This window comes from Halichoerus grypus, chromosome 3 (genome assembly GCF_964656455.1).
Source record: "Halichoerus grypus chromosome 3, mHalGry1.hap1.1, whole genome shotgun sequence".
NCBI lineage: Eukaryota > Metazoa > Chordata > Mammalia > Carnivora > Phocidae > Halichoerus > Halichoerus grypus.
In genome coordinates, this window is record NC_135714.1 from 70648276 (window position 1) to 70665009 (window position 16734).

The window sequence follows — 16734 nt, forward strand, 5'->3', positions numbered from 1 at the left end:
ATCTGGGGTAGCCGAGGATCTCAGACAGATGAGGAGAGTATATTTCCACTTTGTACTTCCACTTTATAAATATAAAAATTACACCTGTTAACAAAGTAATGTTTATTAAAAGGATAGATCATTGCTTCTCGGGCTTTTGGCTAAGATCAAGTGTATTTAAAGGATAGATCAATTGGGAAACTCATAAATTACACTTTGTTTTGTCATTCAATGTTTTAATATTTGTGACATTACTTAAAATAGTAACAATGTCTTACCCAGTCATAAAATAAAAACACTGAGCATTAAAAAATGTGTAGTATTAGAAACTCCAGCAATCTGTTCTCCCTTTCTCTCCTTCTTTAGAATAAATAAACCCTAAAATTTCCAAAGAAATTTAAAATTTTCATATTCCAACTGCCTAGTTACCACTTCTAACATCGTATCCAAAGCCAGTCCTTTATGTTTTTAGTATATTTACAAACATTTCCACATATTATCTTACCAGACATATTTTTACAACTTTTAATGAAAATTTTGGTTGAGAAATAATAACAAAAGCAAAACTAAAGTTTAAAAAGATTTTTATTAAAGTGCACTTTACATATAGTAAATGCACATATCTTAAGTGTACAGTTTGATGAAATTTGACAAATATATACACACATATAACCCATACTGCTATTAAGATAGAACATATTTCCGTTACCCCAGAAAATCTCTTTTGTGCTCCTTGCCAGTCAATTATCAATTGCCCACCCCACCACAAGAGGTAACTGCTGTTCTGATTTCTATTATCATAAATTAGTTTAACCAAATTTAGAACTTCAAATTAATGGAATCATACAGTAAACTCTTTTATGTCTTTTTTTCTCAGTATAATGTCTTTGAAATTCACCTATATTCTTGCATGCATAAGTAGTGCATAGTGCATATGGTACAAAACAGAACTCTAAATTTTTTTAATTTTTATTAATTTCTTTTATAGCTGATGGCTAAACATTTACTAAATACGTTTTTTTGCCCCCTTGGGGTAGACACATAGGAGTGAAATTACAGAGTCATATGTTCCAGTCTATAAGTTGATAGTTTTTCAAAGTGGTCGTACCATTTTGCACTTTCTCCAACAATGCATGAGAGTTAAATTGTTTCACATCATTGCCAACATTTGGTGGTGTCATTCTAGCAGGTGCTTAGTGGTATCTCATTATGGTTTTATTTGCATTTTACCAATGACTATTATTATGTTGAGTACTTTTTTGTGCATATTGGCCACCATACACATTTTGGCAATTCTCTGTTCAAGTCTTTTACTCATTAATTTTATTGGATGTTTTGTATCATTGAGTTATAAGACACATATATTCTGGATACAAATCATTATCAGGTATATGTCTTGTGAATACTTTATTTTTTTATATTCTAAAACTATCTTTTTTTCATTTAATTCTTTAAAAATATTTTTAATTCCAGTATAGTTAACATACAGTGTTACATTAGTTTCGGGTGTACAATATAGTGATACAACAATTCTATACATTACACAGTGTTCATCATGTAAGTGTACTGCTAATCCCCATCACTTATTTCCCACATCTCTCTACCCACCTCCTCTCCTAACCATTAGTTTGTTCTCTATAATTAGGAGTCTGGTTTTTTTTTTTTTTAGTTTCTCTTTTTCTTTGTTTTGTTTCTTAAATTCCACATATGAATGAAATCATATGGTATTTGTCTTTCTTTGACTGATTTATTTCACTTAGCATTATACTCTCTAGATCCATCCACGTTCTTGCAAATGGCAAGATTTCATTCCTTTTTATGACCAAGTGCTATTCCATTTCATATATATATATATACATATATGTGTGTGTGTGTATGTGTATATACATATACACATACACACACACAAACACACACACCACAGCTTTATCCATTCATCTACTGATGGACACATGGGCTGCTTACATAGTTTGGTTATTTTAAATAATGCTGCATTGAACATAGGAATACATATATCTTTCCAAATCAGTGTTTTCATATTCTTTGGGTAAATACCCAGTAGTGGAATTACTGGATAATATGATAATTCTACTTTTAATTTTTTGAGGAACCTTCATATTGTTTTCCAAAGTGGCTGCACCAGTTTGCATTCCTACCAACAGTTCATGACAGTTCCTTTTTCTCCACATCTTCACCAAAACTTGTTTTTTGAGTTTCTGATTTTAGCCATTCTGACAGGTGTAAGGTGATATCTCATTGTAGTTTTGATTTGCATTTCCCTGATAGTGAGTGATGTTGAACATCTTTTCATGTGTTTGTTAGCCATCTATATGTCTTCTTTGGAGAAATGTCTGTTCACGTCTTCTGCCATTTTCATTTTATTTTTTTAAAGATATATTTATTTATTAGAGAAAGAAAAAAAGAGAGAGCATGCATGGGGATGGGCAGAGGGAAAGGGAGAGAGAGACACCCAAGCAGGGATTCAGAATCACCATGCAGGGAGCCTAATGCAGGGCTTGATCTCACAACCTTGATATCATGACCTGAACTGAAATCAAGAGTCAGACACTTTAGTGACTAAGTTACCCAGGTGCCCCTGCCCATTTTTAAATTGGAATGCTTCTGTTCTTTGGCGTTGAATTCTGTAAGTTCTTTATATATTTAAGATACTAATCCTTGATCAGATATGTCATCTGCAAGTATGTCCTCCCATTTAGTAGGTTATCTTTTAATTTTGTTGATTTCTTTCCTTTGTTGTGCAGAAGCCTTTTATTTTGACTTGGTCCCAATTTTTTTTTTTTTTTTTTTGCTTTTGTTTCCCTTGCCTCAGGAGGCATTTCTAAAAAAATGTTTCTATGGCTGATGTCAGAGAAATTGCTGCCTAAGCTCTCTCATAGGATTTTTATAGTTTTGGGTCTCACATTTAGGTTCTTAATCCATTTGGAGTTTATTTTTGTGTATGGTGTAGTGTAAGAAAGCAGTCCACGTTTTCTTTTGCATGTAGCTGAACAGTTTTCTCAACACCATTTGTTGAAGAGACTGTCTTTTCCCATTGTATATTCTTTCTTCCTTTATTGAAGATTAATTGGCCATACATTTGTGGGTTTATTTCTGGGTTCTCTATTCTGTTCTTTTGATCTATGTGTCTGCTTTTGTGTCTGTACCACACTGTTTTAATTACTACAGGTTTGTAGTATATCTTGAAATCTGGAATTGTAATACCTCCAGTTTTGTTCTTCTTTTAAGATTGTTTTGGCATTTGGGTATCTTTTGCGGTTCCATACAATTTTTAGGGTTATTTGTTCTCGTTCTGTGAAAAATGCTGCTGGTATTTTGATAGGGATTGCATTAAATCTGTAGATTGCTTTTGTTAGCATGGATATTTTAACAATATTAGCTCTCCAATCCATGAGCATGAAATATCTTTCCGTTTGTTTGTGTCATCTTCAATTTCTTTCACTAATGTTTTATAGTTTTCAAAGCACAGGTTCTTTCACTTCCTTGGTTAAGTTTATTCCTAGGGATTTTATTATCTTTGGTGCAATTGTAAATGTCATTGTTTTCTTAATTTCTCTTTCTGTTGCTTCATCATTAGTGTATAGAAATGAAACAGATTTCTGTATATTGATTTTGTATCCTGTGACATTACTGAATTTGTCAGTTCTAGTAGTTTTTTGGTGGAATCTTTCAGGTTTTCTATATAGAGTATTATGTCATCTGCAAATAGTGATAGTTTTATTTGTTCCTTACCACTGTGAGCACCTGTTAGTTCTTTTTTATTGTCTGATTGTTGTGGCTAGGAGTTCCAGTATGTGGTGACAGTGGACATCTTTCTCTTAATCTTGATCTTACAGGAAAAGCTCTCAGGTTTTCACCACTGAGTATAATATTAGCTGTAGGTTTTTCATATATAGACTTTATTATGTTGTGGTATGTTCCCTCTAAACCTACTTTGTTGAGGGTTTTTATCATGAGTGGATGTTGAACACTGTCAAATGCTTTTTCTTCATATATTGAAATGGTTTTTATTCTTTCTCTTATAGATGTGATGTATCACATTGATGTGCAAAGATTGAACCACCCTTGCTTCCTAGGAATAAATCCCACTTGATCGTGATGAATGATTTTTTTAATGTATTGTTGGATTTGGTTTGCTCATATTTTCTTGGGGATTTTTCATGTTCAACAGAGATACTCACCCATAGTTCTCTTTTTTTTTACAGTATGTTTATCTGGTTTTGGTACCAGGATAATACTGGCCTCATAGAAGGAATTTGGAAGCTTTCCTTTCTCTTCTATTTTTTGGAATAGTTTGAGAAAAACAGGTATTAACTCTTTAAATGTTTGGTAAAATTCACCTGTGAAGCTGTCCGATCTGGGACTTTTGTTTGCTGGGAGTCTTTTGATTACATTCAATTTCTTTGCTGGTAATTGGTCTGTTCAAATTTTTTATTCTTGATTCAGTTTTGGGAGGTTGCATATTTCTAGGAGTTCATCCATTTCTTCTAGGCTGTCCAATTTGTTGGCATATAATTTTTCATAATATTCTTATAATCCTTTGTATTTCTGTGGTGTTGGTTGTTATTTCTCCTCTTTTGTTTCTCATTTTGTTTGAGTCCTCCCTCTTTTTTTTTGATGAGTGTGACTAAAAGTTTATCAATTTTGTTGATCTTTTCAAAGAATCAGCTCATTTCATTAATATGCTTTTTTTTTAGTTTCTATTTCATTTATTTCTGCTCTAATATTTATGATTTCCTTCTTTCTACTGGTTTTGGGTTTTGTTTGTTGTTCTTTTTCTAGCCCCCTTAGGTGTAAGGTTAGGTTGTTTGAGATTTTTCTTGCTTCTTGAGGTAGTCCTGTATTGCTATAAACTTCCCTCTTAGGACAGCTTTGTTGTATCCCCCAAATTTTGGACCACTGTGTATTTGTTTTCATTTGTCTCCATGTATTTTTTTATTTCCTCTTTGAATTCTTAGTTGAGCCATTCATTACTTAATAGCATGTTATTTAACCTCCATGTATTTGTGTTCTTTCCAGATTTTTTTCTTGTGATTGATTTCTAGTTTCATGCATCGTGATTGGAAAAGATGCATGGTATGACTTCCATCTTTTTGAATTTGTTTTGTTGCCTAATATGTGATTTATTCTGGAGAATGTTCCATATACGCTTGAGAAGAATGTGATTTCCACTGTTTTAGGATGGAATATTCTGAATATATCTGTTAGATACATCTGGTCCAATGTGTCATTCAAAGCCACTGTTCCCTTGTTAATTTTCGGTTTAGATGATCTATCCAGTGATGTAAGTGGGTGTGAAAGTCCCCACTATTATTGTATTACTATTGATTACTTCCTTTATGTTTGTTGTTAGCTGTTTTATGTATTTGGGAGTTCCCATGTTAGGTGCATAAATATTTACAGTTGTTATATCTTGTTGGATTATTCCCTTAATGATTAGTGTCCTTCTTTGTCTCTTGTTACAATCTTTGTTTTAAAGTCTATTTTGTTCAATATAAGTATTGCTACTCCAGCTTTCTTTTCACTTCAATTTGCACGATAAATGCTTTTCCATTCCTTCATTTTCAATGTGCATGTATCTTTAGGCTTGAAATTAGTCTCTTGTAGGCAGCATATAGATGGGTCTTGCTTTTTTTTTTTTTTAAACAACCCTGAGATCAAGACCTGAGCTGAGATCAAGAGTTGGATGCTTAACGGACTAAGCCACCCAGGTGCCCCAAGGATCTTGCTTTTTTTATCCATCACTTTGTCTTTTGATTGGAGTGTTTAGTCCATTCACATTCAAAGTAATTACTGATAGATATGTACATATTGCCTTTCTGTTCCTGTTTTTGTAGTTCTTCTCTGTTCCTTTCTTGCTTTCTTCTCTCATTTAATGCTATCTTTTGATGAATGAATCTTGAAATCAAGCAATAAAAGTCCTTAATTTTTTTCTTCTATTACAAGATTTTTTTAACTATTCTATATCATTTTTATTTTCATATATAGTTTAGAATCAGCTGGGACTTTGGGAGTGCATTGAGTGTATAGGTTAATTTGGGGAGATTTGACACTAACATTGTGCATCGGCTTGACATCTGTATTTTGTAATCCATAAACATAGAATAGCTCCCTGATTTTTAAGAATTTTAATTTCGTTAGCAAGGTTTCATACGTTTTAGCCAAAAAGTTTTTTTTATGAACTTTCACACATTATTTTTATTACTTTTTTTTATTATGTTATGTTAGTCACCATACAGTTATTACTATTATTTTTTAAGTGAAAAAAATGATCCCAATTTTTAGAGTATTTTTTATAATAAATGAAGTGAAAATACAAAGATTATTTTTCTTTAGTCTTCTTTTCTTTTATTTTTTTTAAAGGTTTTATTTATTTATTTGACAGAGAGAGAGACATCGAGAAAGGGAACACAAGCAGGGGGAGTGGGAGAGGGAGAAGCAGGCTTCCCGCTGAGCAGGGAGCCTGATGCGGGGCTCGATCCGAGGACCCTGGGATCATGACCTGAGCAGAAGGCAGACGCTTACCTGACTGAGCCAACCAGGCACCCCTCTTTAGTCTTCTTTTAATTAATAATTTCAGTAACAGCATATAGGCTTGCCAAATCAACTATGTAATTACTTCTTCATTCTATTGTTATCAATATATTATCTGAAAGCTAAGATAATAGAAAATATTCACGCATTTTTTTTTTTAATTTTATTATGTTATGCTAGTCACCATACAATACATCATTAGTTTTTGATGTGGTGATCCATGATCCATTGTTTTCGTATAACACCCAGTGCTCCGTGCAGTACGTGCCCTCCTTAATACCCATCAACGGGCTAACCCATCCCCCTTACCCCCAAAAACCCTGTTTGTTTCTCAGAGTCCATAGTCTCTCATGGTTCATCTCCCCCTCCGAATTCCCCCCCTTCATTTTTCCCTTCCTTCTCCTAATGTCCTCCATGCTATTCCTTATGTTCCACAAATAAGTGAAATCATATGATAATTGACGTTCTCTGCTTGACTTATTTCACTTAGCATAATCTCCTCCAGTCCCATCCACGTTGATGTAAAAGTTGGGTATTCATCCTTTCTGATGGCTGAGTAATATTCCATTGTATATATGGACCACATCTTCTTTATCCATTCATCTGTTGAAGGGCATCTCGGCTCTTTCCACAGTTTGGCTATTGCGGACATTGCTGCTATGAACCTTGGGGTGCATATGGCCCTTCTTTTCACTACATCTGTGTCTTTGGGGTAAATACCCAGGAGTGCAATTGCTGGGTCATAGGGTAGCTCTCTTTGTAAATTTTTGAGGAACCTCCACACTGTTTTCCAAAGTGGCTGTACCAAATTGCATTCCCACCAACAGTGTAAGAGGGTTCCCCTTTCTCCACAACCTCTCCAACATTTGTTGTTTCTTTCCCTGTCCATTTTTGCCATTCTAACTGGTGTAAGGTGGTATCTCAATGTGGTTTTGATTTGAATTTCCCTGATGGCTAATGATGATGAACATTTTTTCATGTGTCTGTTAGCCATTTCTATGTCTTCTTCAGAGAAGTGTCTTTTCATATTCTCTGCCCACTTTTTGACTTATTTGTTTTTTGGGTGTTGAGTTTGAGAAGTTCTTTATAGATCTTGGATACCAGCCCTTTATCTGTAGTGTCATTTGCAAATATCTTCTCCCATTCTGTGGGTTGCCTCTTTGTTTTGTTGACTGTTTCCTTTGCTGTGCAAAAGCTTTTTATCTTGATGAAGTCCCAAATGTTCATTTTTGCTTTTGTTTCACTAGCTTTTGGAGATGTATCTTGAAAGAAGTTGCTCTGGGCGATGTCAAAGAGGTTACTGCCTATGTTCTCCTCTAGGATTTTGATGGATTCCTGTCTCACATTGAGGTCTTTCATCCACTTTGAGTTTATCTTTGTGAATGGTGTTAGAGAATGGTTGAGTTTCATTCTTCTGCATGTGGCTGTCCAATTTTCCCAGCACCGTTTATTGAAGAGACTTTTTTCCATTGCATATTTTTTCCTGCTTTGTCAAAGATTATTTGACCATAGAGTTGAGGGTCCATATCTGGGTTCTCTATTCTGTTCCATTGGTCTATATGTCTGTTTTTGTGCCAGTACCATGCTGTCTTGGTGATCACAGCTTTGTAATATAGCTTGAAATCGGGCAACGTGATGCCCCCAGCTTTGTTTTCCTTTTTCAACATCTCCTTGGCGATTCGGGGTCTTTTCTGATTCCATACAAATTTTAGGATTGTTTGTTCCAGCACTTTGAAAAATGTCATTGGAATTTTGATCGGGATGGCATTGAAGGTATAGATTGCTCTGGGTAGCATAGACATTTTAACAATGTTTATTCTTCTGATCCATGAGCATGGAATATTTTTCCATCTTTTTGTGTCTTCTTCAATTTCTTTCATGAATGTTCTGTAGTTCCTAGAGTATAGATCCTTTCCCTCTTTGGTTAGGTTTATTCCGAGGTATCTTATGGTTTTTGGTGCTATTGTAAATGGAATCATTTCTCTAATTTCTCTTTCTACAGTTGCGTTGTTAGTGTATAAGAAAGCAACTGATTTCTGTGCATTGATTTAGTATCTTGCCACATTACTGAATTGCTGTATGAGTTCCAGTAATTTGGGGGTGGAGTCTTTTGGGTTTTCCACATAAAGTATCATGTCGTCTGCGAAAAGAGAGAGTTTGACTTCTTCTTTGCCAATTTGAATACCAATTTATTTCTTTTTGTTGTCTGATTGCTGTTGCTAGGACTTCTAGTACTATGTTGAACAATAGTGGCGAGAGTGGGCATCCTTGACGTGTTCCTGATCTTAAGGGAAAGGCTCTCAGCTTTTCCCCACTGAGGATGATATTCGCTGTGGATTTTTAATAGATGGATTTTATGAACCTGAGGAATGTTCCCTCTATCCCTATACTCTGAAGACTTTTAATCAGGAAAGGATGTTGTATTTTGTCAAATGCTTTTTCTGCATCAATTGAGAGGACCATATGGTTCTTATCCCTCCTCTTATTAATGTGTTCTATCACATTGATTGATTTGCGAATGTTGAACCACCCTTGCATCCCGGGGATAAATCCCACTTGGTTGTGGTGGATGATCCTTTTAATGTATTGTTGGATCCTATTAGCTAGGATTTTGTTGAGGATTTTGGAATCCATATTCATCAGGGATATCGGTCTGAAATTCTCCTTTTTGATGGGGTCTTTGCCTGGTTTGGGGATTAAGGTAATGCTGGCCTCACAGAATGAGTTTGGAAGTTTTCCTTCTGTTTCTATTTTTTGAAACAGCTTCAGTAGAATAGGTATTATTTCTTCTTTGAATGTTTGGTAGCATTCCCCAGGGAATCCATCAGGCCCTGGACTCTTGTTTTTTGGGAGGTTTTTGATCACTGCTTCAATCTCGTTACTGGTTATTGGCCTATTCAGGTTGTCAATTTCTTCCTGTTTCAGTCTTGGCAGCTTATAGGTTTCCAGGAAGGCCCCCATTTCATCCAGATTGCTCAGTTTATTGGCATATAGTTATTGATAATAATTTTTAATAAGTGTTTCTATTTCCTTGGTGTTAGTCGTGATCTCTCCCCTTTCATTCATAATTTTATCAATTTGGGTCCTTTCTCTTTTCTTTTGGGTAAGTCTGGCCAGTGGTTTATCGATCTTATTAATTCTTTCAAAGAACCAACTTCTAGTTTTGTTGATCTGATCTACTGTGTTTCTGGTTTCTAATTCATTGATCTCTGCTCTAATCTTAATTTTTCTCTTCTAATGTGTGGCTTAGGCATCGTTTGTTGCTTTTTCTCTAGTTCTTTATGGTGTAGAGTTAGTTGGTGAATTCGGGGTTTTTCTATTTTTTTGAGTGAGGCTTGGATGGCTATGTATTTCCCCCTTAGGACCGCCTCTGCAATATCCCATAGGTTTTGGACCAATGTGTTTTCATTCTCATTGATTTCCATGAATTGTTTAAGTTCTTCTTTGATTTCCTGGTTAACCCAAACATGCTGGAGCAGAGTGGTCTTTAGCTTCCAAGTGTTTGAATTTCTGCCAAATTTTTTCTTGTGATTGAGTTCCAGTTTTAAAGCATTGTGGTCTGAGAATATGCAGGGAATAATCTCAATCTTTTGGTATCAGTTGAGACCTGACTTGTGACCCAGTATGTGGTCTATTCTGGAGAAAGTTCCATGTGTGCTCGAGAAGAATGAGTATTCTGTTGTTTTAGGGTGGAATGTTCTGTAAATATCTATGAGGTCCATCTGGTTCAGTGTATCATTCAAAGCTTTTGTTCCCTTGTTGATTTTCTGCTTAGATTATCTGTCCATTGCTGAAAGTGGAGTACTGAGGTCTCCTACAATTAACATATTGTTATCAATATGACTCTTTATTTTGGTTAACAGTTGGCATATGTAGATGGCTGCTCCCCTGTTGGGGGCATAGATATTTACAATTGTTAGATCTTCTTGTTGGATAGACCCTTTAAGAATGATATAGTGTCCTTCTGTGTCTCTAATTACAGACTTTAGTTTAAGATCTAATTTGTCTGATATAAGAATTGCTACCCCAGCTTTCTTTTGAGGTCCGCTGGCATGGAAGATGGATCTCCATCCCTTCACTTTCAGTCTGGATGTATCTTTAGGTTCAAAATGAGTCTCTTGTAGACAGCATATGGATGGGTCCTGTCTTTTTATCCAATCTGCAACCCTGTGCTGTTTTATGGGAGCATTTAGGCCATTCATGTTGAGAGTAATTATTGAAAGATATGAAATAATTGTCATCATGTTGCCTGTGAAGACATTGTTTTTATAGATTGTCCCTGTAAATTTCTGTTGTATATCACTCTTGGGGTCTTTCTCCTTTTATAGAACCCCCCTTAATATTTCTTGCAGGGCCGGCTTAGTGGTCACATATTCTTTCAGTTTCCACCGGTCATGGAAGCTCTGCATCTCTCCATCCATTCTCTTGACAGCCTTGCCGGATAAAGTATTCTTGGCTGCATGTTCTTCTCATTTAGTACCCTGAATATGTCTTGCCAGGCCTTTCTGGCTTGCCAGGTCTCTGTGGATAGGTCTGACGTTATTCTGATGTTCCTCCCTCTGTACGTAAGGAATCTCTTCCCCCTCACTGCCCTTGAGATGGTTTCCTTAGTTTTAAGATTTGCAAGTTTTACTATTACATGCCGGGGTGTTGGCCTGTTTTCCTTGATCTTGGGAGGGGTCCTCTCTGCCTCTAGGACACAAATGTGTGTTTCATTCCCTAGATTAGGGAAGTTCTCAGCTACGATTTGCTCAAATACATCTTCTAGTCCTCTCTCTCTCTCCACTCCCTCCGGGATTCCAATTATTCTGACATTGGAACACTTCATGGTGTCACTTATTTCTCTGATTCTATTTTCATGGATTCTGAGTTGTTTTTCCCTGGCCTCCTCTTTTCCCTTTTTATCTATTATATTGTCTTCCAGGTCGCTTATTCGTTCTTCTGCCTCACTTACCCTAGCTGTTAGATTATCTAGATTGGATTGGATCTCATTGATAGCATTTTTAAGTTCTGCCAATTCACCTTTCATTTCTGCCCTTAGAGACTCTATGTTGCCATTAATTGATTTCTCCATTCTAGCCATTGTCTTCACAACTGCTAGCCTGAATTCCATCTCCGACATCTTGGTTATATCTGCATCCATTTGTAAATCTGCAGCATAAGTCATAATCTCTGAGTCTTTTCTATTTTGGGGGTTCCTCCTCCTAGTCATTCTGTTGATGGGTGTTTGAGGGAATGTATAGAGTCCAAATTATTGACCAGAACCCAAGCAAGATGCACCTGTTTTCTTGGGACCTTAGGGTTGCTGGCCTCTTGTTTTCCCAGCCTGTCTTCTGCGGGAGGGGCCTGCCACGCTGTTACTCAGGCAACCCTGTTTGGGCGGAGTTGCCCTGCCCCCTGTGGCGGGGGATCGGCTCAGCGGGAACCAGTTTTTGGGGCTCTTGTTCTCTTGCGGCTTTCCGCATCTCTTCCGCAAGTCAGAGCAGAAGAGACTGTTTCCAACCCTCTGTCTCAGAGCAGAGAGACCGCAGTCTTTTTTTCAGTGAGCTCTCCAGGCCACACTGTCTCCGTTTCTGTCCGTGCTGCTATAAACTGCAGCGGCCTGGGTTGTGCGCCCCTCCGCAGTGCCTCCAGTCCTGCCTCCAGGTCGGGGCACATCTCTGCCCTTTGTGCTTCTAAAACTGCCAGCCGCTCCCAGTTCGCATGCACGACCCCGCCGCTCCGGGTTTCCGCCCCAGGGTCTGCTCTGAAGTCCTTTCCCGGCAGCTACCGGTCAGCGAGTATGTGCCCCGTCCCCACCGCGCAAGGCTGTCGCTCACTGGTGGTGTAGGATCCCCACGGACAGGCTCACTCCCACTGCTGTTTATCCTCCGATATCTGCCCGCGGGATCAGGGCTCCCCGCTTCGTACCTCAAAACCACCACCTGCGATATTCTGTTTGTAGAGATCCAGATCTTCTTACATCTCAGGCTGGTTTCGTGGGTGCTCAGAGTGGTCTGGTAGATATCCAGCTCAATTCCGGGGACCAGTTGAAATAGGGTGCCCTACTCCTCCACCATCTTTCCTTCTCCCGAAAATATTCACTCGTTGAATAAATAAAAGAACAATGAATGAAGATGTCTTGGATATATATACTATATTATCATGCTGATTATATATATTTTATATTGAATATATATATGTTCCCATAGGGAATTTATAAAGAAAATACAAGATCCAAAGGAATGGATTAAAGACTTAAATGTAAGACTTGAAACCAGTGATTTCAGGTCTTACATTTAAGTCTTTAATCGATTCCAAGTTCATTTTTGTGAGTGGTGTGAGATAGGGGTCCAGTTTCTTTCTTTTTTTTCCATGTGGATATACAGTTTTCCCAACACCATTTACTGAAGAGACTATCCTTTCTTCATTGTGTGTTCTTGGTAACTTTTTCGAAAATTAGTTGACTGTGTATGTGTGTGTGGGTTTATTCCTGGGCTCTCTATTCTATTTCATTGATTTGTGTGTCTGCTTTTATGCTAATACCATGCTGTTTTTATTACTATAACTTTGTCATATAGTTTGAACTCAGGAAGCATGATGCCTTCAGCTTTGTTCTTTCTGAAAAAGATTGCTTTGGCTAATTGGGGTCTTTTGTGGTTCCATACTATTTTAGAATTATTTGTTCTATTTCTGTGAAAATTCCATTTGAATTTGATAGGGATTACACTGAATCTGTAGGTTTCTTTGAGCAGTACTGACACTTAGTATTAATTCTTCTAATCCAGAAGCACAGAATATCTTTCCATTTATTTGTGTCTTCTTCAATTTTTTCATCAGTTTCTTACAGTTTTCAGTGTTTAAATCTTTCATCTCCTTGATTAAATTTATTCCCAAGTATTTAATTCTTTTTGATGCTATTGCAAATGATATACTTTGTCTGATATTAATACAGTTATTCCAGGCTTCTTATAATTAGTGTGTCATGGTATATCATTTTTCTATCCTTTCATTTTTAACTTACCGATGTCTATGTATCTTGAAAACAACATATAAGTAGATCTTCTCTGCCTTTTAATTGGTTGTCTTGTGCTTTTACATTTAATATAATTATTGATATGGTTAGGTTTAAAGTCTACTATCATATCATACTATTGGTTTTCCATTTTTCCCATCTATCCTTTTTCTTTTTCCATCTTTTTGTGTCTCCTTTTAAATTATGTATTTCTCAGTATTACATGATATCTCCTCTCTTGGCTTGTTATTTCATTGTTCTATTTCTTTAGTGATTCCTTTGGTGGTCACATTATACATCTTTAACCTATCATAGTATACCTTCAATTGATAGTATAACATTTCACATATAATGTAAAAACCATATGTAAATATATTTCCATTTATCTTCTCCTCTGTGCTGTCATGTGTCTTCTACATATTATAAATTCCATGCCACATTGTTACTTTTACTTCAAATAGTCAACTGCTTTTTAAAGAAATTAAGTAGAAAAATATCTAGTGTTCTTTATTCATTTATATTTGAGTTTTTCCCTTTAACCTGAATAAGTTTATTTAACATTTCTTGTAGTGAAAGTCATCACTTCTGTCATCTGAAGATATTTTATTGGGTTTAAGTTTTGAAGAAAAATTTTGCTTAATTTTAATTCTAAATTCACAGTTTATTTCTTAGCATCTTAAAACTGCCATTCTACACCAGAAGTCATAGGTGTATTGTGGGAAGCGTTTCTTTGTTTATAGCCCAGCCTCCAGTATTAAATGAACATGGTGTAAATAAAGAGGGTGGGATTTTGAAGATGACATGGCTCTAAAATGCAGGGAACAGTGCGAAGGAATTTTGTGCAACTTTTGGCAGCAATCAGCATTAGCAAGACCTCAGCTGTTCACAATAGCTAACTGGGCATTGGCTGTCTGGGTTGCCAGCTGTGAACTAGAAGTGATGTCTCTTGTCAAGTAAACATAAAGTGGTTCTCTTTTCCTCAGGTGGTGGGGCTGCACATGAGCAGTAGTTGCAGCTTTGGAAAGATGGAGCAAGAGCAAAGGAAAAAGATCTCTTCAGTTCCAGAAAGTCTCTTGAAAAATTGGAAGGCTTATCAGGCCCTCAAAGCCACTCAAGCAAAGCAGGCACTTTTGGATAAGAAGGAGCCAAAGAAAGGAAAATAACTCAAGTTTAAGCAACTGAAATGGTTCCTAAGCAATTCCTCGCTACGACAACATGACAGGGCCCACCTCAGGCCACTAGAAAGAAGTGAAACCTCACGACTAGGAAGTGCCAGATAAACATTTCTTAGTCTTTATTATATGCATCTAAGGATTAATGGAGTGAGTTTAATGGTGCAGAGGATCATTGCAAGGTTCACCTGAAGAAGATTTTTCAGTGGTGTCTTTGTCAAAGTGACCCCCCAGACCATATAGTGGAATCTTAAATGACCTGAGGATTTCCAAATCTGAAGTCTGTCTCGGAACTCATCTTGAAATGTGGACAAGGCAAGATCAAGAATGAAACCATCCTTTTGACAGACATAGTGATTTAGGAGCACCTGGGGAAGTATGGTGTTATTTGCTTGGAAGACCTCATTTATGAAATTGCCTTTCCAGGGAAGAATTTCCAGGTGATCTCTGAGTTCTTAATGCCCTTTCCATCTCTCATGCTACCAAGAATAGAGTGGGCTTCCTCAAGGAGGTGGGCTTACCTGGCTATGAAGGTGAATGCACCAATCAGCTCATTTGGCCACTGAACTAAACCCAGAATATCTGAAAGCACAGCGTGTTGGAAGCATGCGTTTTGTCTTTTGGAATTGTTATCCAGTATTTTCAGAGAAGACTATTTTCTGTTACATCTTCAGTAACTAGAGGGAAGGGTCAGGAAAAAAATGATGATGTTCCTGGTAGGCACTTCTCATTTTATATAACCGGCACTTCCTGTTCCAAGGAAAAGTTCCAGTGTGTTTTCCACGTTGGCTGCCACCACCGCCTCTGAAATCAGCAGAGGACTCATGCCATGGAAGAGGGAGTCCTGCTATGTCACATTTTCTATACTGAGGATTAATGTTGATGAATGAATACCCAAGCATGAATACAAGACAGCAGTGGAACAAACCCAGGGATATACTTGAACCTGGGGGGCTCCTTGGGTCTTGTTTTAGAAGGAACTTGAAATACAATTACAAAGAAGAGCACAAAACAGTGCTCAATTGTCTCTGCTATGAGTCCATCGTTCTAACTTCTCAGGGATGGCTTTGTGAGTTCTCAGACTTGGCTGACTCTTAAGTGTATCTGGTGGCTTCCTTATCCTAGCCCACAGTTGGACTACTTCTTTTCTCTAGTTCAGGATTTTAACCTATTCGTGGGTCTACGAAAAGGGAAGAATCCTTTTCCCAGGAAAATGCATACACTCAAATTTTTACTTGGAAGTTTGTATGTTCATAGACTCTTCTCAGGGACCCATGTACCTTATGTGAGGAAGTCCTGCACTATCAGGATTGGTCACCTGGGCCCTGACCTTGTTAGTCTCCTGTGGTTCCATGTCTGTGGAAGACCAAAGCTTACCAAGATAGCTTTTTTCCTTGGAGCCAATTGGGTGTTTCCTATTAGGAACACAGTGATAGATTCCTGATTCTCCTAACCATCTAACTAAGGGAAATATCCACCATTTATTTCTGCTGGGTTCAAGATGGCATTTTCTTGGCTTGGCATGGATGAAGTTAGTACTCTTAGGTCTTTTAGGCCCCAGACAGGCTTAATTGGACTCTCTCCTTGCCTAGTCTAGACTCCAAAAGTACTGCTCTCTACCCTGCTGGTAATGACGTACTAGACCAACACTAAGGCTCCTGGGGACATTAGACCTAAAAAGGGGACCTGATCCTGCCTGTGTTTATCATCAGTGTCCCCCCTTCGTAGGTGGGTCTTCCTCTGCTACTGTCACTTTGTTGCCTCAATTGCTATCTGAGTAATTGGTGAGGTGTGCCAGGCATAGGTTAAGAGTTGAAAACATACTTAACCATTGTGTCCCCTGGGCCCTTAAGATCAGCTTTGCTGCACTTTCAGCTCATGTGGCCCTCAAACATAGCTGTGAGGTTGAGTTAGAAGTATAACAATGCCTTAAAATGTACCAGCTTACAAGGTGATTAATTAAGTTGGTTGGCTCAAGAGTTAACTTGCCAGGAAAAGATGTTAGAGCTTACTCTAATAATTTAAAACACTGTGAAA

The 16734-nt window shown here is 37.2% G+C and overlaps 1 pseudogene; it reads left to right on the forward strand.

Moving 5' to 3' along the window:
* Positions 1–14523: 14523 nt before the first annotated feature.
* Positions 14524–15268, forward strand: LOC118538657 (large ribosomal subunit protein uL30 pseudogene; annotated as a pseudogene).
* Positions 15269–16734: the final 1466 nt, after the last annotated feature.